Consider the following 27,615-nt stretch of genomic DNA (forward strand, 5'->3'; position numbering starts at 1 on the left):
TGTTCATCATAATAATTTACATGACAAACACGTCTTCTTCACTTGGCAAACAAAATCATCTAGTTAAAAGCCGTACTGTAACCAGCAGTAAGTCAGCCTTAAGCCCTGTTCAACTGGAGATGCCTGTCTGGGCATCTAATGGGTTCAACGCAAACACACAGGCTAAAGGATACAGTCCATCATCACTGCCTATCTCATGTTGCCATGGTGATAGGCATGGTGAATTTGGTTAGGTAGTGTGTCCGGGTCCAAAGGGTCACTGTCCCTGGTGCCAGTCACCTCTTCCTGCACTTCTGAGTAAACACTGATGTGTGCTTTAGGAGGGACTGCTCAGTAGCCATTAGTAGTGTGCCTCTATTCAACCAGAAGAAAAATAACATATACACTCATTTTAGACACCAAGACACATCTGTTTTTTTTTGGGGGGGGGCGTGACAGATCTGCATATTTCCGTTAGGGGACACCACCTCTGAGGTGGGCGTGTGCAATAACCCAATTTGCCTTCTAAACAACTTTCTTTTTGAAAAACTTTTGTGACGGGTGAATTTCATAAGACTATTGACATCAAACGTTTCATTGATGAGAAAGTTTGCAGAATCCTGGCCAAAATCCATCTCGTTTCATCTTCTCCCACCCTATTATGTAGTGAGTTGAAACCCCAAGCGAATGCTTCACATTTATACATCTGGTAAAATGTCTGTCTCATTGTGCTATCTTTGTCTATAGGCTGGATCTGGCCTACCTGATTTTAAACACACATGAGCCACACGTCAGGCAGATGTTATCGGAGCGTGAGGTCTGGGGAGAAACAGGCTCAGAGACCGTTTCTATCTACAAGCCATCAGACTGCTGAACACTTGAACTGGACTGACCACCTGCTTTGATTCTCCACACCTTAACACACACTCATTCATTCATGCTCATTCATTCATGCTACACACACACACACAAACTCCTGTTATTATGAGTGCACAATTTAACATCTTGACGCTACCCATCTCTTTAGCGGGATAATTGTCATCATCAAACGCTGAATAGCATAGCGCCATAATATTACGAAAACGATTTATATTCATGAAATCACAAGTGCAATATTGCAAAACACAGCTTAGCCTCCTGTTAATCCACCTGTCGTCTCAGATTTTGAAAATATTTTTTACAGCGAAAGCAATCCAAGCGTTTATTAACTTCTTCGATATAGGGGGCGCTCTTTTAATTTTTGGATAAAAAACGTTCCCGTTTTAAACAAGATATTTTGTCACGAAAAGATGCTCGACTATGCATATAAGTGACAGCTTTGGAAAGAAAACACTCTGACGTTTCCAAAACTGCAAAGATATTATCTGTGAGTGCCACAGAACTGATGCTACAGGCGAAACCAAGATGACATTTCAAACAGGAAATGTCCCAGATTTTGAAGGCGCTGTGTTCCAATGTCTCAAAGTACAATGTTTATCCTGTTCTACTGAGCCATGTACTTTGTTTTGTATTGTATTCTCATCTTTTATTTCTTATTGTTGAAGGAACCAGAGAATATGCATTTCATTGGAAATGTATACCATCCTTGAAAACCACTTGATAAAAGGCTGAACATCATTATCTGCCCAGCTGTTGACCAGAGAAGGGAAATCCGAGAATGTCAGTTAGACAGGTGATAAGGGTCATTCCCACACCCCGTGGAATTGATTTGAATAAGGATCTTGCACTGTCGCAGTGACTTATTCTGACAAAATGTGTGGTTTTGATTGCGATATAGGATAACGGCGGAATGCTAGTTCCTATAGGGTAGAATGTAATGGTTAATCCCTTGGTGTTTAAGCCCTGTCTAAATCCTGGATGGGGGGAGCGGGTGTTAAGGTCATACCAAGGATCATTTAGCTATTTGATTTTGAATTGTAAGACCCCTTGAAGTATTACAAAAATATATTTTAATAATTATTTGATGATATATTGAATTTGGCCTTACTGCTATAAAACCAGAAAAAAAATGTATTCTCAACTTTTAACAAAATCTGAGATTTGTCACATCCCTAGTTGGTAGGGCAGAGAGAAGCCATTATTGTGGTTCACTTTGTTCACCGGCAGCCTGTTGCACTGTAGTAGTGTTATTCTAATTTAGATACAGGTCATGTGGCTGTCACCCAATAGGGATTGTTCCTATTCGGAGCGTTTGAGCCCTGTGGAGTAGGTGTAAGTGTTGAGGGAATAGAAGACTTGGTCCAGTCTTCCTTCCTCGGGCGCATTGACACGCTCCATTTCCTCAGCCTTTTGTTCCTTTACTTTTATTTAAGAAGTGATACTTGAGGAGATCTATTTCCCATTTTTCAGTCACATTACAGGTGTAGTAGAAGGCTCTATAGTAGGCTTATCTCTGGATTTACTAAACCTAGTCCTAGAGGCTTCCAGCTTAGATTCACATTTCCAAGGTTGGGATTTACCCTACACACACACACACATGATACCTTTTAACAAGGATGCTTTTGTTGACACAGTTTTTATTTTCAGTTTCCTACTTGGGAAAGCAGCAGAATACTCCAGCTTTGGGGTCTTGAGGGGCTATTAGCTGCTACCTGTTGACGCCCATTCTGTGTCCAGATGTTATGACTGAGGGGTGTCTGCTCTGCCTCCATCCCAGGGGACTGGGCCTTAGCCGTCTTCATCTTCTCCCCGCAGCAGCTGCACAGAGAGCGAGAGAGGCCTGGGTAGGGTCCATACCTCCACCTTCCACAGTCAGCGGGAGACAGGCTTAGAGACCCATCCATACTTTATCGGTTAGCCACGGATAGAGGTGTTCTCTAGAAGTCAAAAGTTGGCACTTTTGCTATAAATTGCCCTTTCTGTTTGCCTTTCAGTGTATTTATTGAGGTTTACATGGACTGAGCTGGCACCAGATCAGGTGACACACTCCATTTGTTTTTATGCCTGTGCCCACAAGCTGTAAAGAATACAAAATAACCGGCGTCACACGTGGCTAGTCTGTGGTTGAGCAGCACTGAGGGTTGGGTCACATCAGCCCTATTCTCTGAAGTCTTCAGCTGTTTGGGCGGTTATGTTATTGTAGAGAAAAGGAAGTTTGCATGTGTGGTTTTGTGCCCTTCTGCATTTTGTCCTTCAGCTCGTTGTCCTTCTGCAGACATGTCAGGGGGAGTCCTTGCCCTGGCGCTTGTAGGATAAATATGACAGCAACACATACTGCACAGCCATTTTGCTGTGCTGTCCTTGGCTAACCCACAGAGGACAGGTGAGCTGTGGCTCACAAAGATGTAGCGTTGTACTGATGGGCTACTATAAATGGTTGCCGAAGAAACATGCTGTCAGTTGAATTGATCCCCTGTACCAATCCGATTTTGCTTTTGAATTTCTTACAACCAGTCTTGCTCAGAGACTCTGTTTTGATGTTGCCTGTTTCCTTCTGCAGCTGTGTGTGGTCTGACCTGCGTTTTGCTCTGACGTCGTTATGGATTAGGGATGCAAATTTCGGTCATTTTTGCTGCCGACTAACCAAATCACATTAACCGGTCAACAAAGAGTAAAACGATGTGACCAACAGAAAACATGCATACAACGAACAGACATATTTCATTAACATTCAACAATAGCAAGCCTATTATTGCACGTGCAACTGCTGTGATGAGGCATCTAATAAAACCTACTTTTAAAGGGGGGTTGCTTGGTAGTGGCTGGTCTTAGCGGCCCTCTTGGCAGCAGAGACAACATTTTGCTAATTTCCTGCAATTTTACACATTTTGCCATGGGGCAGAGAAAACATTGTACAGTTTTTTTGTTTTTTTTTACAATTTTTTTTAATGAGTAACTCTCAATTCCAATTTTAGCATAAACTGGCTATGTGAACCAAACCGTTGCTCAACCTAACTTTGCATTTTCAAATGTGTTTCCCCTTCACAGCCTTTCTTTTTTTTTGTATTACATTATTATAGGTGTCGGAATTAAAATTCACAAAATATGAGGGTTACATCTGTTAGATAAGGAAGTGAGGGATACAAGACACGTGTGTGTGTGTGTGTGTGTGTGTGTGTGTGTGTGTGTGTGTGTGTGTGTGTGTGTGTGTGTGTGTGTGTGTGTGTGTGTGTGTGTGTGTGTGTGTGTGTGTGTGTGTGTGTGTGTGTGTGTGTGTGTGTGTGTGTCATTTCTATATACATTCAGGTACACAATGATTGTCCCCCTTGACAAAGATGAGCTAAAAAATCTTAAGCTATTTGGCCTCGCACACCAGTGGTGGATTTGGCATCGACATAAGGATGCATAAGCTGAAAACAACTCTGTACCTGCTGTGAAATATGGTGGTAGATCTTTGATGTTATGGGGCTATTTTGCTTCCACTGGTCCTGGGCCCTTTTAAGGTCAACGGCATCATGAACTTTACCCAGTGCCCGGACATTTTAGCCAAAAACATGGTTGCCTCTGTTGGGAGGCTGAAACTGGGCCGAAAGTGGATCTACCAGCAAGACAATAACCCAAAGCACACGCAACAATTCATAAAGAAATAGTTAATTGACCACAAAATCATCATCTTGAAATGGCCATCTCAGTCTCCGGACTTGAACCCCGTTGAAAACCTGTGGTTTGAACCGAAGAGGGCAGTCTACTGTATATGCGCTAGGGGTGTGCCGAGTAGTCGGACAAAACAAGTAATGTAACGGATATGGGCTATTGTCCTGATATGATTATGGTCAGAGTAACTTTTTGTTTGATATAATCATATTTTTTTCGGTGCCAGTGTTCATCTTTCAATTAAGTGCGAGGTGTTATGTGGTCTAAGTAACTCAACTTGCTAGTTTGTCTTTATGTATAGAGAAGGGTGGGCTGTACGTTGACCCTGCGGCTCTGATTGGATAGAGCGAAGCCTTATCTCTCCGTTCACTCGCTTTGCTTCATTCACCCGATCACTTATCCTTGCATGTTTCGGTTGGGTCGTTTTAGATTGCTGCTGGCTCCAGTTAGCCTGCTACTATGATAAATCAAATGCTGAGGACGTTTGCGACAAGGTACAGTTGAAGTCGGATGTTTACGTACAGTTTTTCACAATTCCTGACAGTTAATCCTAGTAAAAATGTCCTGTCTTAAGTTAGTTAGGATCACACTTTATTTTAAGAATGTGAAATGTCAGAAAAATAAAGTAGAGATTTATTTCAGCTTTTATTTCTTTCATAACATTCCCAGTGGGTCAGAAGTTTACACACACTCAATTAGTATTTGGTAGCGTTGCCTTTAAATTGTTTAACTTGGGTCAAACAGCTCAGTTGGTAGAGCATGGCGCTTGTAACGCCAGGGTAGTGGGTTCGATCCCCGGGACCACCCATACGTAGAATGTATGCACACATGACTGTAAGTCGCTTTGGATAAAAGCGTCTGCTAAATGGCATATATTATATTTATTATATAAACATTTCGGGTAGCCTTCCACAAGCTTCCCACAATAAGTTGGGTGAATCTTGGCCCATTTCTCAGGTTTGGAGGCCTCCTTGCTCACACACACCTTTTCAGTTCTGCCCACAAATGTTCTATAGGATTTAGATCAGGGCTTTGTAATGGCCACTCAAATACCTCGACTTTGTTGTCCTTAAGCCATTTTGCCACAACTTTGGTAGTATGCTTAGGGTCATTGTCCATTTGGAAGACCCATTTGTGACCAAGCTTTAACTTCCTGACTGATGTCTTGAGATGTTGCTTCAAAATACCCACATAATTTTCCTACCTCATGATGTCATCTATTTTGTGACACAGTCCCTGCTGGTGCACAGTCCCTCCTGCAGCAAAGCACCCCCACAACAGGATGCTGCCATCCTTGTGCTTCACGGTTGGGATGGTGTTCTTTGGCTTGCAAGCCTCCCCCTTTTCCTCCATACATAACAATGGTCATTATGGCCAAACAGTTCTATTTTTGTTTAACCAGACCAGAGGACATTTCTCCAAAAAGTACCTTTGTCCCCATGTGCAGTTACAAACTATACTCTTTCTTTTTTATGGCGGTTTTGGAGCAGTGGCTTCTTCCTTGCTGAGCGGCCTTTCAGGTTATGGTGATATAGGACTTATTTTACTGTGGATATATATATTTTTGTACCCTGTTTCCTCCAGCATCTTCACATGGTCCTTTGCTGTTGTTCTGTGATTGATTTGCACTTTTCACACCAAAGTACGTTCATCTCTAAGAGACAGAATGTGTCTCCTTCCTGAGCGGTATGACTGCTTGTTAGGAATTTTATGAATAATGACTAAACGATATCTAAATTTTAAATAGAAATATAACTAATTAAACATATACTTTGTTTTATTATATCTGATTAACAATATGAATTAATAAGTGAGGGATTGTGGAGCCTGAAACGGTGGGTAATTACATTTGAATAAATACCATTCCAGCCAGGTTGGAGAAGTTTGGAAGTGTTTTTTTTTTTAAGTAAGCAGAAAAGGTCTTTAACCTATGGTTGAACCGACGAAACTTAGTTCTGGGATGTTTTAGATAAGACATTGGGTGCTTTCCCAGGTTTTCTGTTCACTGGAACTGTCAGCTAAGTGGTCATCGATAACGGTGAGGGGTCGAGTTAATTCAGTTATATTGTGTGTCCTGTGTGTGCGCTAGTGGGTCGGAATAAACTTTTAAACTTGCTTTGTCTTGGTCGGTAGGAGGAGATTCATTCTAGAACCAATGACGTCATATTTTGTATACAAACTGTTGTTCGTGGTTACATGGGAGCGTGCTCTGAGAATAAATACTATTATCTAATTTTGATAAGACAGATCTCTGTCTATTTTTTGCAAATAATCTTACACATTCTCATAAAATAGACTAAGTGAATTTAATTTTTGAAAACACATTGGAATAATGTAAATATACTAACACGGCTGCGTGGTCCAATGGTGTTTATACTTGCATACTATTGTTTGCACAGATGAACGTGGTACATTCAGGTGCTTGGAAATTGCTCCCAAGGATGAACCAGACTTGTGGAGGTCTACAATTATCTTTCTGCTGATTTTTATTGATTTTCCCATGATGTCAAGCAAAGAGGCACTGAGTTCGAAGGTAGGCCTTGAAATACATCCACAGGTACACCTCCAATTGACTCAAATGATGTCAATTAGCCTATCAGAAGCTTCTAAAGCCATAGCATCATTTTCTGGAATTTTCCAAGCTGTTTAAAGGCACAGTCAACTTTGTATGTAAACTTCTGACCCACTGGACTTGTGATACAGTGAATCATAAGTGTATGTAAACTTCCGACTTCAACTGTATCAATGTGCTTAGCATCTAACACGCAGTGTTAGTGTAGGGTAAAAATATGAAATGCTCATGCGCATTCTGACTCGGTGACAGCAAACTTCTCTACCCGTTGCAAATTGATGACAGTCTCTCACACTTTGCGTGCTGCTCCAAATCTGGAGCTTTTTTGGCCCATAAACGTGCAGTATTTTGCAAACATCAAGCCTATTTAGGCATATTAAAACACTTCCATGTTTTCCAATCTAACTGTCAATCTACGGATACAGTTATGAATATGAGTATGGCCCGGTAGGTACACCCCTAATATGCACAGATGAAGAATATCAAGGAGCTGGATAGATTCTGTATGGAAGATTGGTCTAAGTCAAGAACCCTCCAATTCGATTAAACCCTGTTTTCTCAGGATTTAAAGTCTTCCATAACACTACAAAACATTAAGAACACCTTCCTAATAGGGCGGCAGGGTAGCCTAGTGGTTAGAGCGTTGGGTCAGTAACTGAAAGGTTGCAGGTTTGAATATCTGAGTGGATAAGGCTCTGTCAATGTGCCCTTGAGCAAGGCCCTTAACCCTTATTTGCTCCAGGGGCACCGTACTACTATGGCTGAACCTGTAAAACAACACATTTCACTGCACTGACCTGTGACGATGAAAAACATGTTTTGCCCTCGGAACAGCCTGATAATAACAACATTGCTATGCAATTTTGTTACTAAAAGAAAATCAGACAACCCCATAGTGAAATAGTTTACCTATTTACCTAGTCGGCTTGTGTTCTATGCGATTTTAAAAACGCCATGCTTCAGACTATGTACATTTTATAGCCACATCACTTCATTAGTTGGGCTACAGGTGATAATGCTTCTTGCTAATAGCACATCTGATAGTATAGACCATGCAAAATTGGGCATCATCAACTCATTGTTATGGATGTATCCAAATGAATGTCAATAGAAAACAGGCTGAACAAATGCAAATGTATCTACTTTGCTGTCATTTTGGATGCAGAGATCATGACCATGTTAGCCGTAGCTAGTTGGCTAGCTAGCAAGCAAGGGACAATAACGTTGCCAATATAGAACCTCCATATATTCTCTAGCAATCAAAAGATGAGAAAGTGTGCATTCTCTTATAAAAATGAAAGTATTACAAATGTTTCATTTATTTCTTCCAGGAAATGTGTTCTTTACTATTGTTTTCTTTGGCAACTGTGCTATACGCTGGATAAACGCCTCCGTTCTGTACATTACCTAGGCTGCGGCGTTGATTAGTCCTGTGAATACAATAAACAAAACCATATAAAACACCAGGTGACCCCCCCCAAAAAAAAACATGTTTAATACAAAAAACATGAATAATTCAGGACATCGTTAATGTGACAAGGCAATGAGACATTAACGGACCTTCAGAGACATGACTTTTCCAACTTTTTAAGTTTCACAGGTTTGAGAGATTTCTAAAATTGTAACAGTTCAATGAAAGAAACTAGAAAATAATGAATTTTTTCCATCCCATTTACATTTGTGAATATATTATTTGGCTAAGAGAATAATAATGTTAATAAAATAGTTGTGATTCTAATTACATGCATAAGCATAATGTCATTTAACATCAAAGTTAAACACAGGTCATTCTTATTTCCCAAGGTGATCTACAGAACGTCGGCGTTTATCCATAACTTATACCATGACACTGTTGAATACTAGTTTCTGATTGGCTTGAAGGACATTCTAGAGCATGTACAGCATATTTGCATGGTACAATTCAGTAGCTATAGTTTCTTACATGTTCTATGTTTGGGCTACTCTTGAAAGCAGAAGTCGAATTGAAAACATTATTGGCATTGTTGAATTCGATTTTCATAAAAGCAAGCTAGGACTGATGGTTTAGTTAGCTTGGTAACCAACCAGACTTGCTAGTTTAGCTAACTGTCATTATCTAGTAAACTTGCTAGCTACTTCAGTGGCCGTTGAACACATTTCTAGCGGCAGTGTGTTTTAAGTTATGGCCATGGTATAAAATGGATAGTCAACTTGTGGCTCATTGCGTTGTCTGGAAAATAATGCAACTCCGTGGAAGGTCAGTTCAACTCCGCTAGTGTGTCTTGGAACACGCCTTCCACGTCATTCCTTATTTTCCATAGAACGCGTAGCCTCTTTTATTATCCCTTACTTATTTTATAGTCTTTTTTTTCTGCGTGTGGGTGGGTGGGTGGGTGGCTGGGCCAGTGTTAATGATTACCCTGCCTCTAGACTCTAATCACAGGCTGTATTGGAGCTGTTTGAGGGAGCTGGCTGAGAAATGGATCCTTAAGCCCAGTTCAGCGTTCAATTACAGAGCTGAAGGAGCAGCGTCTGACTGCACTAACAGTGCCCTTCTGATGAGGGTATTACTCACACGCAGCGCAGGCATACACACACTAATAAACAAACCAACATACGGTAGGCCAATTGTCACCGTGCTTACTCCTCTCACACATTTACACTCCTGGCCCAATTAAAAACTCTTCCTACGGTAGGTATTGATCCCGTTTATGCTCCGTCTACATTACACTGTTATCCAGAGCGGATTACAAGTAAAGGTACATGTTTAATTCCGAGTTGAACATCCACATGAATACAGAATAACAAGCAAACGCATCCGAAAGTAAATGTCACTACACCGAACGTCATTACAATAAACAGAATTGAAATTCAAATAAATGCAGAATAAAGCCTCTGGCAAAACCGATGGCTTCAGTGGAACATTATGTTGTGGTCGTATCTGTCTACATAAATAATAGACAGATTCTTTTTCTCTAGGTACTAGAGCTGAATTTATAAGTCTGGCTCAGAGAGGGCTGTCAGGTAGTGAGGGTGTTTGTAGTGCCCTTGGGCCTTGGACAGGATCCCCATAATAATCCTGTATCAGTAGGTGAGTGTGTGACAAAAGGCCGTAAAGGCAGGCAGACTGACTGACTGACTGCCGGTAGTTTCCTCATTCTTTCTCAGGACGAGGTGACTGGAGGCGCTGGTGCTGGTTACTCAAGCAGGCAGCCCAGTGGTGGTGATACGAGGGAGGGCAGACTTTACAGGGTCAGGGGTAGTGCTGTGGCGGTCATGACATTTTGTCTCACGGTAATTGACCGTTAATTAACATAAACACATTTAACATCTCCTGGCTTCCACGCAGCCTACAAGCCACTGATGTTGACTTTTGGAACATCTACATGTTAAGAAATCCATGTAATATAGCCTACACCTTCACAATAAATCATTTATTTTAGACAGGTCTAAAGAAGCATGATATGAAGAACATTTATTCAATTTCAGAACAGAATAGCATCCTTTTAGTTGTCCTGATCTGGCTACACCAAATGGCTATGGGCTACACTAGTTCATTTAACAGACAAGATTTGCTTAGAACTTATTATTTTATAGTATGAAGAATACAATTGAACGAACGATTTGAGGGAGTGCGCATGTGTGGCTATTCTTGTGGTGTTCGGTTAACAAAACAAAAAAATGCTTGATTTGGAGTTAATGTAACTTTAGTTCTACAAATGTTGGGCTATATGATGTTTGATTTTTAATACATTGTAAGGCTGCATGATGCAACCCCTAATGATGATTTGAAAAAGCTCTGCTTTGTTTCTTTGCGCAGGATGTACACACTTTATCAGTCTCGCAATCATTCACAATTTGACAAGCACTTGATAATGCCTTTGAATTTCACGGTGGCATCCCCTATGTGTGACCGTAATGCACCCTAAAAATGATTGGGTCTTTCTCACAGGCTACAAGTGAAGATAGACAGCCACATTTTATACCCAATTTCATAGTATCCAATCATTAGTAGTTACTCTCTTGTCTCATCGCTATAACTCCCGTACTGGCTCGGGAGAGACTAAGGTCGAAAGTCATGCGTCCTCCGAAACACAACCCAACCAAGCCGCACTGCTTCTTAACACATCGTGCATCCAACCCGGAAGCCAGCCGCACCAATGTGTTTCGGAGGAAACACCGTGCACCTGGTGACCTTGGTTAGTGCGCACTGTGCCCGGCCCGCCACAGGAGTCGCTGGTGCGCGATGAGACAAGGATATCCCTACCGGCCTAACCCGGACGACGCTAGGCCAATTGTGCATCGCCCCACGGACCTCCCAGTCGCGGCCGGCTGCGGCAGAGCCTGGGCACAAACCCAGAGTCTCTGGTGGCACAGCTGGCGCTGCGATGCAGTGCCCTAGACCACTGCGTGACCTGGGAGGCCCCATTTCGAACTATCAATTGCTCAAAAGAACAGGATGACTCTCGGTCGACCAAGATTTGTTTTTAGTCAGGGACAGCCCTAACGTAAAACTATTCTACCATGTGGTTCTCAGATTTTTTTTCTAGTCGGTACTTGTTTTGTTTGTGGAGTTAAAGTAAATGTGGACTGTTCCAGCATTTTCAAATTGTGCCTTGTTAGGAAAAAAAAGAAATTGCATGGCCGCAATGAATTTGCCGTGGAGCATCGCCACAGCTAAATGACTGCAGCTGAAACACTGGAGAGGAGAAGAGATGATAGGAGGGGGAGTGGAAGGGTTAGAAGACTCGAGAGTAATGATTAGCAGACGGCCAACACCAGGCAAGCCTGGCCAGATGCTTGTTCATAAACCCTTGGTTATGTGCGGTGGGGAATGTTGTGAACCAATTCATCTGCAGAGAGCACTGGTCAGTGGTAGGAGGAAAACAGTACCCAGGAATGCATACACACAGGCAATGTTCAGTTCTGATGATATGCTCCTATTGTGTCTAGATATCTATTGCACCACGTTTGTAATCCTATGTCTCCCTCTGGCCAAAGCCCATTCTGTGTCCTGTCCTGAAGTTAGCCCTGTGGGGGAGCCGTGAAGTGGTGAGAGGTGCCGGGTCTGGAGCAACACATCAGTCAGCAGAGATACCTGGCACAGGACTGTACCACTATATGTTCTACTGCATCTGCCGCTGCATGACTGACTGGACAGACTAGAACTGATAAGCCATGACATTGAGTGGACTGTAGAATACAGGAGGATTACTGGATGAAGGGGCAAAGGTGGACATGTTCAATTAGAGGCACAAGGGATAAAAAACACATCAATCATCTCTGTCTCTGGTAGATGTGACGTAATCATCACTACTGGCACAGGGCTAAAGGACTGTTCTGACACAGAGCGTGTTGTGTATACAGTGCCTCATGTTTGCTGTCAATATGGTGTGAAGACATTTTTGAAATGACACCATCTGAGACAGCCATGATAATAGCAGACCCTGAAGTGTATGCCCTTGATGAAGATGCTAGAGATCAGTTGGTTAGTAGAGCTGCTGTCAAGCATTCAGACCCAGCATGTAATTTGCCATGAAGGCGGTCCTAAAGAGAGACCGCTTCATGTTCCATGCCAAGGAACCAGGGGGTAGGGAACTTTTCTCTTTTAAATGATACACCATATCAGTTCAGTCAAGCATCATGTTTTCAAGTAGACCCACTTCCTCAACAAGCCGTCAAAGGACCTGTTGCCCTCATCTATAACCGCCAACTGTCCTTGTCACGGCTTGTCATTATTTCCCCCTTCCACCATTGCTCTGACAGTAGATGACATACAGTAGTGAAAGGTCGTGGCATACTCAAAGGGGTCAAACTGTATGTTAGGTAGGCTACATGTTACAATGCCGTCTACTGTAGCTACCTGCCAGGGAGGTTCACTATCTGCCCATCTGACCTGAAGTCTCAAGCCAAGGCTAAGCCTGCATGGGCCTCACAGACACAAGATTAACACTGGCTGCATTTCTGCCTGGATTACCTTCAGATCACCGTTCTTATCAGTGTTTCAGCACAGATACCATCAGATGTTGTTGGGGTTCAATTGGAGGGTAGCAGGTCGGACTCAAGAATTTTGTTTTTGTATGACCAAGATGGCGCTGATAAACAAGGTAGCGCTGTTTCTTTGCAGTACACTGAGTATACTAAACATTAGGAACAACATTGAGTTGCACACGCCCCTTTTCCCCTCAGAACAGCCTCAATTTGTCAGGGCCTTGACTCTACAAGGTGTTAACCATTCCACTGGGATGCTGGCCCATGTTGACTCCAATGCCTCCCACAGTTGTGTCAAGTTGGCTGGATGTCCTTTGGGTGGTGGACCATTCATGATAAACACAGGAATCTTTGGAGCGTGAGAAACCCAGCAGTGTTGCAGTTCTTGACACCAAACTGGTGCTACTGGCACCTTCTACCACACCCCGTTCAAAGGCACTTACATCTTTTGTCTTGCCCATTCACCCTCACGTACACAATCCCTGTCTCAATTGTCTCAAGACTTAAAAATCCTTCTTCGACCTGTCTCCTCCCCTTCATCTACACTGATTTGAAGTGGGTTTAACAAGTGACATCAATAAGGGATCATTGCTTTAACCTGGTCAGTCTGTCATGGAAAGAGCAGGTGTTCTTAAGTTTTGCATACTCCGTGTAAATACACTGAACAAAAATAAACGCAACATTTAAAGTGTTGGCCGCAAGTTTCACGAGCGGAAATAAGAGCCCAGAAATGTTCCAAACTCACAAAAAGCTTATTTCTGTCAAATTTGTTTACATCCCTGTTAGTGAGCATTTCTCCTTTGCCAAGATAATCCATCCACCTGACAGGTGTGGCATATCAAGAAGCTGATTAAACAGCATGGTCATTACACATGTGCACCTTGTGCTGGGGACAATAAAAGGCCTCTCTAAAATGTGCAGTTTTGTCACACAACACAATTCCGCAGATGTATCAAGTTTTGAGGGAGCGTGCAATTGGCATGCTGACTGCAGGAATGTCCACCAGAGAGTTGAATGTTAATTTCTCTACCGTAAGCCACCAACATTGTTTTAGAGAATTTGGCAGTACGTCCCAACCGGCCTAAGTCGCAGACCACGTATTACTGCACTGTTTGTGCTTGAAACACAACATTTTCACTGCACCTGCGACAACATCTGCAAATCTGTGTACACGCAACTCAAAAAGGTGTTCTTAATGTTTTGTACATTCAGTTTACATACACACTTTATAGTGCGTGTGAATGCCATACACTTTGAATACAGATGATTTTGAGTCATTAAGACAGGACCGTGGTACAGTTTGTTCTAATACATTATGCTTTTAAGTTGAAGCATTTTACACAGCTGATGAAGTGCGTGTGTATGATGAGCAAACACAGCAGAGATGTGTGTATCCTCCTGACTGGGTCTGCTATTAGGAGACGTGGGACAGGGAAGGGTTGAGCCTGGTTTCTGTTAGCTCCCTGTTACCTCCTCCTCCGCAGGGCTGGGTGCTGTCACAACATGACCAGCATCAGGAGGAATGTGCCCCCCCGCCCTCCCTCCCAGCAGTGTAATCCACCTCAGGTGGCTCATTGACCAGGCTTCCTCTGCAGCGCCCCAGCTTACCTCTGGAAAGGTAACCGCACGCTCAGCTATGAGGGAAAACCACACGCTATTGTCTGGCTCTTGTTGTGTGAGAGAGAAGCAGCAGCGAGAGTGAAGCGGCTATTATTACTAGTTTGTTTTTTGGGAGCGCCAGGGCAGATATGATCCCCAGAGGAGGTGGGTGGGTGTATGTGACATGGCTGATGTTCTCACAAAGACCCATGACAAAAAAAGTCACTGTCAGCGAGGCTGTGGCGTCCTATGAGGAGGAAATGCTATTTTCTGACATCTCTGAACTGTGGAAGCCACAGAGCCATTACTGTGGTGTAATGCCATATATTTCTATCCTATCAGTGTTTACCTTGAGTCATTAGGAAGTATGTGTGTCCATGACAACGGTGAGGGTTAAGAACCTTGTGGCTGGGCCTTGAGGAAGACCTCTCTATTACTGACTCCAAGTCTCCCAGTACAGCTGTTTCTACTCAACCTCATCTGTTTCCTGTTTCCTTGAGTCAGGAATAGTGTCGGGAGATAAGTCATTAAGTTTCTAATGTTAATATGTGACTCTCCAGATTCTCTCTCTTATGTGCTCTTCAGGATTTCAATCCTGTGTCTTGATTTGATGAAGTTGTTGAGTGACTTATCACCTGAGTTCAGAGGAGTTTCTTTGACTCCTGGCTCTGTTCAGAGAACACTGGGGTTTGGTTAAGTACAAGCAGTGGTGGGAGAAGTACCCAACTGTCATGCTTGAGGAAAAGTAACGATACCTTTTTAATAGAAAATGACTCAAGTGAAAGTAAAAGTCACCCAGTAAAATTCTACTTGAGTGGAAGTCTAAAAAGTATTTGGTTTAAAATATACTTAAGTATCAAAAAATAATTTCAAATTCCAGATGGCACCATTTTCTTGTTTTTTATTTATTTACGGAAAGCTACGGGCCACTCCAACATTCAGACATCATTTACAAATGAAGCATGTGTGTTTTAATGAGTCCACCAGATCAGAGGCAGTAGGGATGACCAGGGATGTTCTCTGTTTAGTCAGTCCACCAGATCAGAGGCAGTAGAGATGATCAGGGATGTTCTCTGTTTAGTGAGTCCACCAGATCAGAGACAGTAGGGATGATCAGGGATGTTCTCTGTTTAGCGAGTCCACCAGATCAGAGGCAGTAGGGATGACCAGGGAAGTTCTCTTGAAAAGTGTGTGAATTTGACTATTTTCCTGTCCTGCTAAGCATTCAAAAGGTAACGAGCACGGTTGGGTGTCAAGGAAAATGTATGGAGTAAAATGTACAATATTTTCTTAAGGAATGAAGTGAAAGTAGTCAAAAATATGAATAGTTAAGTACAGATACCCCCAAAAAGACTTTAGTTCTGTAAAGTATTTTTACTTTACACCACAAGGGTGGGTCTGTGACTGTTTTTCTATTCCATTCAAGTTCTGTGTTTGTGCGTAGATGCATACGTGTGTAAGTGCACTAACAAATGCTTGTTTGTGTGTCAAGTCCAGGCCATAATCGTCCTTAAGCCGCAGATATTCGATCTGTGTGTTTTGATGGGCTTCTGCTGACTGACAATCACACAGCCAAGCCTATCTTTTATTTAACCTTCATTTAACTAGGTAAGTCCGTTTTAGAACAAATTCTCCTTTAACTAGGCAAGTCCGTTAAGAACAAATGATTATTTACAATGACAGCCTACCCCGGCCAAACCCTAATCCGGGCGACGCTGGGCTAATTGTGTGCCGCCCTGTGGGACTCCCAATCACGGCCGGTTGTGATACAGCCTAGAATCAAACCAGGGTCTGTAGTGACGCCTCTAGCACTGACATGAAGTGCTTTAGACCGGTGCGCCACTCGGTAGCCCACTATCCTACTCCTCTCAATCTTTGTCAAGCCAGACACACAGAAGACGGTGGGGAGACCGAGCAGGAGAGTAAATTGTACCTCCATTGTTCCACAAGCCTATGAAACCCAACACTCATTCACCTAAGCCAGGGGCTTCTCAAGGGTACTAAACTTAGGAGAGGAAAGAAGATGCTTTTGCAGCTGGAAAATGTCACCTCAAACTGTCATTATTCACACCTGAATTAGAGTGAGTTATAGCAGCCGGAGGGTTTTTAGACTGATGTGTGGACATGTCTCATAGTCTGTCATTCCTGTGTCTTTGCTTCTGGTGCCCCGGGAGATGAGGAGGCAGTGGACGTGACGACTAGCATTTCTAATGCTTTTTATCCAGATTCAATCCCAAACGTATCCTACTCCTGTTTACTCATCCTTGTCATTTAGTTTTTCTGGCTGAAAAGTCATTCAACAATAGAGATGCTTTTACCACCAATTTGTTTTAGTTTTTAGGGGGGGATGTGCTCACGAGACTCTAATTTGTTCCATGGCTATCTGTCTCTGCAATCTAGCTGAAGGGTGTGGTTGCCACTGTCATCTTCTTTCCACAGTCATGAGCTCCTTGGAGGAACACTGTGTTTGTTGGGAGATGGTGATGATGAAACATTTATTTCTGTCGTTGTCCCTTCGGCTTGTTTTTTGCAAAGTCTGTAACGCAGGAAAAGGTGCCATTTTCCTTTCACAACAGCAACGGTCTCGCGTCATTCAGTATAGAGCCTTGACAAGAACCTACTCAGTCTGTCCAGGATTCTGCGATTGCATTTTTGTTTTGTAATTCCCCGCATATTATGCAAGCGCTTGCAAATTTGACTAATCACTGCATAAATCAGTCAAATCATCAACGTTATCGCATAAAACGGGCCCATCACCACAGTACAGAAAGAGGGCTTGCAATTTCAATCACTGCAATTTTCCGCCTCAAGTGACTGAAAAGATTTGGCATGGGTCCCCGGATCCTCAAAACGTTCTACAGCTGCACCATCGAGAGCATCCTGGCCGGTTGTATCACCGCCTGGTATAGCAACTGCTCAGCATCTGGCCGTAAGACGCTACAGAGGGTAGTACGTACGGCCCAGCCCATCACTGTGGCCAAGCTTCCTGCCATCCAGGACCTATATACTAGGCGGTGTCAGAATCAATCACATTTATTTATCATGCCCTTCTTACATCGGCTGATGTCACAAAGTGCTGTACAGAAACCCAGCCTAAAACCCCAAACAGCAAGCAACGCAGGTGTAGAAGCACGGAAAAACTCCCTAGAAAGGCCAGAACCTAGGAAGAAATGTAGAGAGGAACCAGGCTATGAGGGGTGGCCAGTCCTCTTCTGGCTGTGCCAGGTAGAGATTATAACAGAACGTGACCAAGTTGTTCAAACGGCAGGTTTGGGACATGTAGCACGTCCGGTGAACAGGTCAGGGTTCCATAGCCGCAGGCAGAACAGTTGAAACTGGAGCAGCAACACGACCAGGTGGACTGGGGACAGCAAGGAGTCATCAGGCCAGGTAGTCCTGAGGCATGGTCTTAGGGCTCAGGTCCTCTGAGAGAGAGAGAGAGAGAGAGAGAAAGAGAATTAGAGCGAGCATATTTAAATTCACACAGGACACCGGATAAGACGGGAGAAATACTCCAGATATAACAGACTGACCCTAGCCCCCCGGCACACAAAATATTGCAACATAAATACTGGAGACTCCAGTCACCCAAGTCATAGACTGTTTTCTCTGCTACCACACAGCAAGCAGTACCAGAGCACCAAGTCTAGGACCAAAAGTCTCCTTAACAGCTTCTACCCCGAAGCCATAAGACTGCTGAACAATTAATCAAATGGCCACCTGACTATTTACACTGCCCCCCTTAACTGGCCAGCAGTGTACCGAGTCCAGATGGAGTGGCCATCCTCTATTTTGATATTCAGACAGTCGTTGTTTCTGACCCATCCCCCTGAGAGAGGCTGTAATGCTGTTGGCTGGAATGATTCATGTTTTTAATTTCCTTCTTTCTAGGACACTTTATAACATTCAGTTACCACTCACTCTACTGCAGCACACCTCTGGGCAACACCTTTAGTATGTTTTAGCTGTTTGGTTATGACTTAGTTAGACAGTAATATATTATCCACCCAGACCATGGAACATATTAATTTATGATGGCCATTCTACTGGAACACTCCTGTGAATAATTAAATTGTGAAAGTGGTCTAAGGCACGACATATCGGTGCTTGAGGCGTCACTACAGACCCAGGTTCAATCCCAGGCTTGTGTCACATCCGGCCGTGACTGGGAATCCCATAGGGTGGCGCACAATTGGCTGGGGCGGGGGGGCTTTACTTGGGGAGGGTTTGGTCAGGGCGGGGGGGCTTTACTTGGCTCATCGCGCTCTAGCGACTCCTTGTGGCTGGCCGGGCGCCTGCAGTCTGATTTCAACAAGATCGAAATTGGGGAGGAAAAGGGGGTGAAATACCAACAAAATAGTTAATGTGATGAAAGACTCTTCCTCATTTTGTTTGGAAGTGATTAGCTCACGAGGAGCATTTATTTCAACTGATTGTTCCGTTTTGAGTGTGTATAGTACTGTGCCCAGTTTCTAGCTGTTGACAGCTACACACCATTTTGCATTGCAAAGCAGCCCTTTCCTGACAAAACAGGTCACCACTGGCACTGCATTGCATTGCACACGTGGCCCTTCTCTCGCTCTGTGCTCTGACTCTGAGTGTTTTCGGCCCCAACCCGACCGTTGTATTTCACAGTGACCTTGTTTAGATCTCTGTGCAGAGTACATTCATGTCCACCATTTCAAGCCTTCTCCTTCTGAGCTGTGGATAGTTTGTTCTATCAACACGCAGGGGATTTATAGGAATGGCACTTGGAACAGCCGATCATCATGTACCGAGGTGAATTGAAGGCCACTGTCTGTCTGTTCCACTCCAGCCAGGCTTGGCCGAGGACCCTGAAGCTGTCAAGTTTGCCAGGCACAGACTCAGTCCAGGAGGGAGAGGTTATCCTCTCCTTTTTGTGCTAGATAACAACCACTGGTTCTGGTCACACGCACGCAGGCGCACGCACGCACGCACACACACACACACTCGAGCCCCCCGAAGATCTCTTCCCGAGTCCCAGATAACTTGAGCAAGTGTTCTGTTGCATGAGCAGCCAGATTCACAGCCGTGGAATTCCATTTATTTGTTAATTGCTCTCTCTATCTCGTGTTTAACAATTTATGGACGTCAAACATCCCATTATAATCCCAGCCCGTCAAACAGTGACATACTGCTGCGCGTCCCCTGTACCCCCTAGCCATGTTTCTAGAGGGAGAAGTAACATTTCAGTCCTTGTCAGGTGTAGTAGAGGGGTACAGGGGAGGTCAGAGCTGCTTCACAGGGGTCACAGGTCAAGCTCAGAGGGGTTTAGGAGAATTTATTTGGGGGGAGCTGGAGCAGATTTCCTAATCAACAACCAGAAGGGCAGAGGGTCACGCTGGGGATCTTTGGTTATTACTTTGTAGCGAAAGAAAAATAGAGAGATGCATTCCAGAATGGGTCCATTTTTATGTGGGTGTCCTGGGTTCAACTTGACATGGGACAGTCAACGTTTCAGTTGTGTTTTGTCTCGTGTGGCTCCAGGGCGGCAACTCGCTGAACTGGTTTCTTACTAAGCTCTTCCCCCTCAGACGTTTAGCATGTCGCCATGGGACGCGCTCAGTAAATAGGGGTTCCGTTAGATGGAATGGTCCGCCATTATCGCTTGAGCTTTCCTGTATCTGGTCTGATGAGAGCAAACCTCAGTCCGTCTCATTAGAAGTAATCCTGCTTACTGTAGAACCCAACAATAGGCTGCTGCTTAGACTGGCGAGGAGCTTCCATTACACTCCGCAGCAGAGCCTTTGGGCATATTAATTATATATCTACTATGACATGGTTTAAAAGATACGTTTGGAGTATATGACGTGTGGTTTTTCTTGAAGTTTGTTTTGTAAGAGTGTAGAGTCACGTTTATCGAGTTAGCCAGGCCTAACTCATTATGCCAACCTCCTCTTCTACCCTCCATAAATAAAACCGCTGCCACAGCCAGACTCTCTGAGATGGTATTTGATGAGTACATGTAGAGCGTTTCAAGTTGAAAACTTGCCTCCTTCCCTAAAAGGGTACACCCATGCCTCACTCCATCCTAGTGTCACCCAACGGGAGCTGGCAAGTCTGCAGGCTGTCATCTCGGAGTGACCTGCTGCTGCCTGCCTGTCAATGTCCCTCCCTCACGCCGCCACTCTCCTCCTCTCCTGAAAAAACCCATTAGCGTTTGATTGAAAGGATCCTCAGCAGGGATAGGGGCGCTTCCTTAAACCTTGTAAAGTGGCCACCTAATCCTTCAAGTACTGCCATAAATCAGCTCAGGAATACCATTTGCTCTGCCATGCAGCCAGCTGCTCCCCGGCCCGGTCGCTGTGCCTGTCATCGGGCAGGGCACCAGCAGGCCACTGGCCAGGCAATGTGGTGCTGCCTATCTCTATCCCTCGCCCCAGTGTAGGGAGCTGTTAGCCTGGACACAGGTGGGGCACGGCTCAGCCTAATGGACCTCCTGCTCCAGGGGTGGGTGAGGCGTGAGACAGCAGGGTAGAGTCCTGGCCAGATGGAGAACTAGCTCCCTCGTCATTTAGCCCCTAGTCACAATGTGACATAACTTTGCCTTGAGGAGAGGTTTTCTGCCAGACAACCTGAGCCTAGGTCACAAGGAACATGGTCCATTAGCATGAGGAGCGTATATCACACGTGGGACATCTCACCCGAAGCTTTCCCTTCTGTGTCTCACACAAATTCTCTCTCACATGGACATCCGTTTCACTGGGTCTTGGAGATGGTGTGACGCTTTCCGTAACAACGTGAAACGCAGCAGCTTGGCTTTGGTTTTTATAGACATGGCAAATTTTAAGATTGTGAAGCCATTACTTTTTTTCTGTTCGGATTTGAAGAGGCTTTCATCTTCACCTTAATTACTACAGTCAATTTCACACGGCTTCAGAAGTCCTCTGCTTTTTTACCTCGCAGCCGCAGGATAGTTCGTCTGATGTTGTTCCGTTGTGTCTACATTTTAGAGTTAGTTTTTTTGTTTGGGCAGTTAATTGTGTCCCCTGATGAAATCGGAAAAGGGATTGTGGATCTGTCTCAGTCTGTTCGTTTCTTACATAAGTCACCCGCGATGTCTCTCACAGCTGGCCCAATTTTGACAAAACTTGGATGAATTATTCATCTTTCCATAGAGATCCGGCATTTATTTGCCCTAGGTGGAAGCTATAGTAATTGCCAGAAATGTGTTACATGCAATATCTGTTGACCCAAGGGGGGGGGGTGTGTTGCCTTGTTTATTACGTGTGTGGGGTCCCATAGCTACTAGATCTAGCTCACACAGACCATGTGACCTAGAATTGAGGTCACCTTGTTTTGGAGGCAGGTTCAGAGTTTTACTCCTCCTGCTCCATATCTCTGCCACTGCTTCATGGCGTCCCCTTTATCTTCCTGGAATGTTATAGTGACGTGTTCTCCTTTTTTAAAACCCAACGCATTTCATCCCGTCTTCCTTGACCCTCCTTCACCCAGGGCCTGTGTTTGTTTTAGCCACATTGTGAGCCGTCAGTGTGGCTGTTCAAGGCCGGTCTCCCATCCAGACTGTCTCAGCAGCCCAGTCACGTAGGTTCAGTTAGGGGCCTAAAGAACCTTCTGCTAAAGCTGTCTGTCAACTCGACGATCCCAATGACCTAGTGGCATAGCTTATCTGTGAAATGAAGTGCTACGTACCGGAGCTCAGGTACCCATGAGTTACTGACCCTGTCATCAGTCTCAGGGGTGATTCAGGCTTCTCAATGGCCTTATACGACTACATCAGTGTTTGTCTTGTGAAGAATTGCATCCCCTCTATGTATTTGCCTGACAGTATTGGACGTAGGTTATTACAAAGCAATGAATGACTTCACACTTGCTTCCCAGTCACTATGAGCTGGCTTAGGATTGGTTTACCCCCCCCCTCCCCCCAGGCTGTAACCCACCTTTACCCTCTGCTCTCCTCTCCAGATGAGCGTGAAGCGGTGCAGAAGAAAACCTTCACTAAGTGGGTGAACTCTCACCTGGGCCGTGTGACGTGCCGCATCGGGGACCTGTACACTGACCTGAGAGATGGACGTATGCTCATCCGCCTGCTGGAGGTGCTGTCAGGGGAACAGCTGGTCAGTAACTCCCTCTGTCCTACTAACTCTGACTCCTGACCCTAACCCTGACCTTAACCCTGACCCATCACTCATGACTCACCTTGTTGGTCCTGAACAAACACCCCTCTCATTCCTTCATTCTTTTCCTCATTTGAGCCCTCCACCCTGCTTAACATGAAATCTGTCTTCATTCCTGTACGCCCTTCCTCTCCCTCTCTGTTATCCATGTCTCTTTCCAGCACTCTCTCACACAACCTGACTCTCCCCCGTCTCTCTCCAGCCGAAGCCCACCAAGGGGCGTATGCGTATCCACTGCCTGGAGAATGTGGACAAGGCCCTACAGTTTCTCAAGGAGCAGAAGGTCCACCTGGAGAACATGGGCTCTCACGACATCGTGGATGGGAACCACCGCCTCACCCTGGGTCTCATCTGGACCATCATACTCCGCTTCCAGGTACCGTGTGAATCCTTGTAATGTTCTATACAATGCCTTTCTATATGCCTTTCTAGAGAGTAGAAGGTGCATGTGAATATTACCCCCCCGGCCAGTACTGGCCTGTTCCTCACCTACACCACTCTTCCTAGTCCTATCATGTTCCTCTACCCCACCTGGGTCATCCCACCCTGCCAAGTCCTGTCCTATTCCTCTACCCCACCTGGGTCACCTCGCCCAGTCCTGTCCTATTCCTCTACCCCACCTCGGTCACCCCGCCCAGTCCTGTCCTATTCCTCTACCCCACCTGGGTCACCCCGCCCAGTCCTGTCCTATTCCTCTACCCCACCTGGGTCACCCCGCCCAGTCCTGTCCTATTCCTCTACCCCACCTGGGTCACCTCACCCGTCCTGTCCTATTCCTCTACCCCACCTGGGACACCTCGCCCAGTCCTGTCCTATTCCTCTACCCCACCTGGGACACCTCGCCAAGTCCTGTCCTAATCCTCTACCCCACATGGGTCACCTCACCCGTCCTGTCCTATTCCTCTACCCCACCTGGGTCACCCCTTCCAGTCCTGTCCTATTCCTCAACCCCACCTGGGTCACCTCGCCCAGTCCTGTCCTATTCCTCTACCCCACATGGGTCACCTCGCCCAGTCCTGTCCTATTCCTCTACCCCACCTGGGTCACCCCTTCCAGTCCTGTCCTATTCCTCTACCCCACCTGGGGCACCCCTTCCTGCCTACTCCTGTCCTATTCCTCTACCCCACCTGGGTCACCCCTTCCAGTCCTGTCCTATTCCTCTACCCCACCTGGGTCACCTTGCCCAGTCCTGCCCTATTCCTCTACCCCACCTCGGTCACCCCGCCCAGTCCTGTCCTATTCCTCAACCCCACCTGGGTCACCCCGCCCAGTCCTGCCCTATTCCTCTACCCCACCTCGGTCACCCCGCCCAGTCCTGCCCTATTCCTCTACCCCACCTCGGTCACCCGCCCAGTCCTGTCCTATTCCTCTACCCCACCTCGGTCACCCCGCCCAGTCCTGTCCTATTCCTCTACCCCACCTCGGTCACCCCGCCCAGTCCTGTCCTATTCCTCTACCCCACCTGGGACACCTCGCCCAGTCCTGTCCTATTCCTCTACCCCACCTGGGACACCTCGCCCAGTCCTGTCCTATTCCTCTACCCCACCTGGGACACCTCGCCCAGTCCTGTCCTATTCCTCTACCCCACCTGGGACACCTCGCCCAGTCCTGTCCTATTCCTCTACCCCACCTGGGTCACCTCGCCCATTCCTGTCCTATTCCTCTACCCCACCTCGGTCACCTTGCCCAGTCCTGCCCTATTCCTCTACCCCACCTGGGTCACCTTGCCCAGTCCTGCCCTATTCCTCTACCCCACCTCGGTCACCTTGCCCAGTCCTGCCCTATTCCTCTACCCCACCTGGGTCACCTCGCCCAGTCCTGTCCTATTCCTCTACCCCACCTCGGTCACCCCGCCCAATCCTGCCCTATTCCTCTACCCCACCTGGGTCACCTCGCCCAGTCCTGTCCTATTCCTCTACCCCACCTCGGTCACCCCGCCCAGTCCTGCCCTATTCCTCTACCCCACCTGGGTCACCTCGCCCAGTCCTGTCCTATTCCTCTACCCCACCTGGGTCACCCCGCCCAGTCCTGCCCTATTCCTCTACCCCACCTGGGTCACCTTGCCCAGTCCTGTCCTATTCCTCTACCCCACCTGGGTCACCCCGCCCAGTCCTGCCCTATTCCTCTACCCCACCTCGGTCACCCCGCCCAGTCCTGCCCTATTCCTCTACCCCACCTCGGTCACCCCGCCCAGTCCTGTCCTATTCCTCTACCCCACCTCGGTCACCCCGCCCAGTCCTGTCCTATTCCTCTACCCCACCTCGGTCACCCCGCCCAGTCCTGCCCTATTCCTCTACCCCACCTCGGTCACCCCGCCCAGTCCTGCCCTATTCCTCTACCCCACCTCGGTGACCCCGCCCAGTCCTGTCCTATTCCTCTACCCCACCTCGGTCACCCCGCCCAGTCCTGCCCTATTCCTCTACCCCACCTCGGTGACCCCGCCCAGTCCTGTCCTATTCCTCTACCCCACCTCGGTCACCCCGCCCAGTCCTGTCCTATTCCTCTACCCCACCTCGGTCACCCCGCCCAGTCCTGCCCTATTCCTCTACCCCACCTCGGTCACCCCGCCCAGTCCTGCCCTATTCCTCTACCCCACCTCGGTCACCCCTCCCACTCACTGGGAATGTAATGAAGGAAATAAAAGCTCAAATAAATCCTTCTCTCAACAATTATTCTGACACTAAACATTCTTAAAATAAAGTGGTGATCCTGATCCTAACTGACCTAAACAGGGAATTATTACTAGGATTAAATGTCAGTGATTGTGAAAAACTGAGTTTAAATATATTTGGCTATGGTGTATGTGAACTGTCCGACTTCAACTGTATATGAATAATGTGTCAATCGTATTTTTGTTGTCTCTTGTCGTCTTTCCTTTATTACTCTGTTTAATTTAGTGGAATCGTATATTTTGTCTTTCTCTTCCGTACTTTGTCATGTATTTGTACAATTTATGTGGAGTTAATGGGGTCCCTAAGAAACGTAACTAAACCTCCATTCTGTGGTATTCTGGGACGACGGTGGTTTCAGATTATGTAAATTATTCGAATGAAATTTCACTGTTCAATTTCTTTCCTTTTCTTTTTTTTAAATGACATAATTACAAAAAAAACTAAAATGAATCGGCCCTAATCTCTGCTCTCTTGTTAGACTGATTGGATTGTGATTTATCATCAAACCTAATACAAAGCTGCATGGAAGACTGATTTCAGTGAAGTCTTAATTTCCCAGAGAGCGAGAGCTGGCTGAAGTGTTAAGCAGGCAGTGTGTCTAAGAGAGTACTCTGCTCTGCTAACAGATCCAGGACATCAGCGTGGAGACTGAGGATAACAAGGAGAAGAAGTCTGCCAAAGAGGCCCTGCTTCTCTGGTGCCAGATGAAGACCGCTGGGTGAGAAGGGAGAGAGAAACTGGGGAGAGTGAGAGGGGTGGGGCGAGACATGTTCAAGGATGTGCAAGCAATGTGAATGTATGATAGAAGTGAAATGATTTGAAGAACGTTGGGTTTCGAGAGTTTGGGACGACAAGGTTCAAAATGTAGATATTGACATAGCCTTGTTTTGTTCAGTGTTGTCCACTCTATATAGTACACGAACTACCACAATTCATGTTCAGTTCAAAAGAACACAAGAAACATTTCTGACACCATTCAAACCAATTAGGGTTCGGCGATGGAAAGCCAATTATCTCAGAATCATATTTTTGCAGATGGAACCTTATCTTCCCAAGTCCTTGGTTTGTCAACATCAAAATAGCCTCGGTTCTGTGTCGATGATTAATGAGCTGTGACCTTGTCCCTGCAGGTACCCCAACGTCAACGTTCACAACTTCACCACCAGCTGGAGAGACGGCCTGGCGTTCAACGCCATCGTGCACAAACACAGGTCAACGCCCTTCCCCTCTGACAATGTGGCCCGTCACACTGTATGAAATGCTTCAGTCACTCATTTCAACAGTCGGCGCTGACATTGTCCATCACCTGACACGCTTTCCTGTGTGTTTTGATATAAATCAGTCTGTCCAATACCGTACGTAGCCTGTTGTACTTGCAGTGCGTTTGAGAAATGGGCTACCTGTTATGACACACAACCTCCCTGGGGTGACTGTATCCCCGTTCTCTATTTTGGGTTTGACCCTCTTTTCAAACCCTCTACAGTTTGGATAAGTGGATACGAATGAATTGGAATAAGTTGACCTAGATAACAGAAATAAAACCCACTGGTTTTAGCATGCAAGGCAATGCCTGTTGACTCAACGCTGTCCACTGCTGGTGGCTCCTGCGTTACAGTGGGAGACGGGCCTCTGGAGCGACGGGCCTTTTTAACATGACTACAACTCTAACAAATGGAAGACCATGTATTATTCTCATCATTGACTCTTTCTTTCTCAACTCGAGTCTCAAAGTAGGAGCAGATTTGAAATATGCTCTGAATGTGCTACAAGGCAGTCTTGTCAGTTCTGTCACTGCCCTTTTTTCTTCTGATCTCATCCTATTCAAAGTGGAGCCGAGGGAGTGGAAGGGATGATTAGAACTGCTCTGAAGAAACAATGTCGTCGTCATGGTCCACAGTTACCGTAGAACAGAATCGTGGTGGCATGTTGATGAAGATGCCATCTGTCAGTCAATTGAAATACATTCATTAGGCCCTAGTCTATGGATTTCATATGACTGAGCAGAGGCGTAGCCATGCGTGGGCGGTGGAGGGCATAGGCCCACTGACTTGGCAGCTAGGCCCAGCCAATCAGATTGAGTTATTCCCCACAAAAGGGCTTTATTACAGACAGATACTCCTCAGCACCCGTT

At 45.6% G+C, this 27,615-nt stretch overlaps 1 pseudogene across 1 annotated transcript in view; it reads left to right on the forward strand.

Moving 5' to 3' along the window:
• Positions 1 to 27,615, forward strand: part of LOC124007394 — a 100,729-nt pseudogene that overhangs the window by 47,966 nt on the left and 25,148 nt on the right. The window contains exons 3-6 of the transcript XR_006833920.1: positions 22,601 to 22,752; positions 23,015 to 23,188; positions 26,111 to 26,202; positions 26,615 to 26,695. The product of XR_006833920.1 is annotated as a spectrin beta chain, non-erythrocytic 1-like (transcript). The remainder of the gene's footprint in view (positions 1 to 22,600; positions 22,753 to 23,014; positions 23,189 to 26,110; positions 26,203 to 26,614; positions 26,696 to 27,615) is intronic.

This window comes from Oncorhynchus gorbuscha, linkage group LG02, assembly GCF_021184085.1.
Source record: "Oncorhynchus gorbuscha isolate QuinsamMale2020 ecotype Even-year linkage group LG02, OgorEven_v1.0, whole genome shotgun sequence".
NCBI classification, from domain to species: Eukaryota; Metazoa; Chordata; class Actinopteri; order Salmoniformes; family Salmonidae; genus Oncorhynchus; species Oncorhynchus gorbuscha.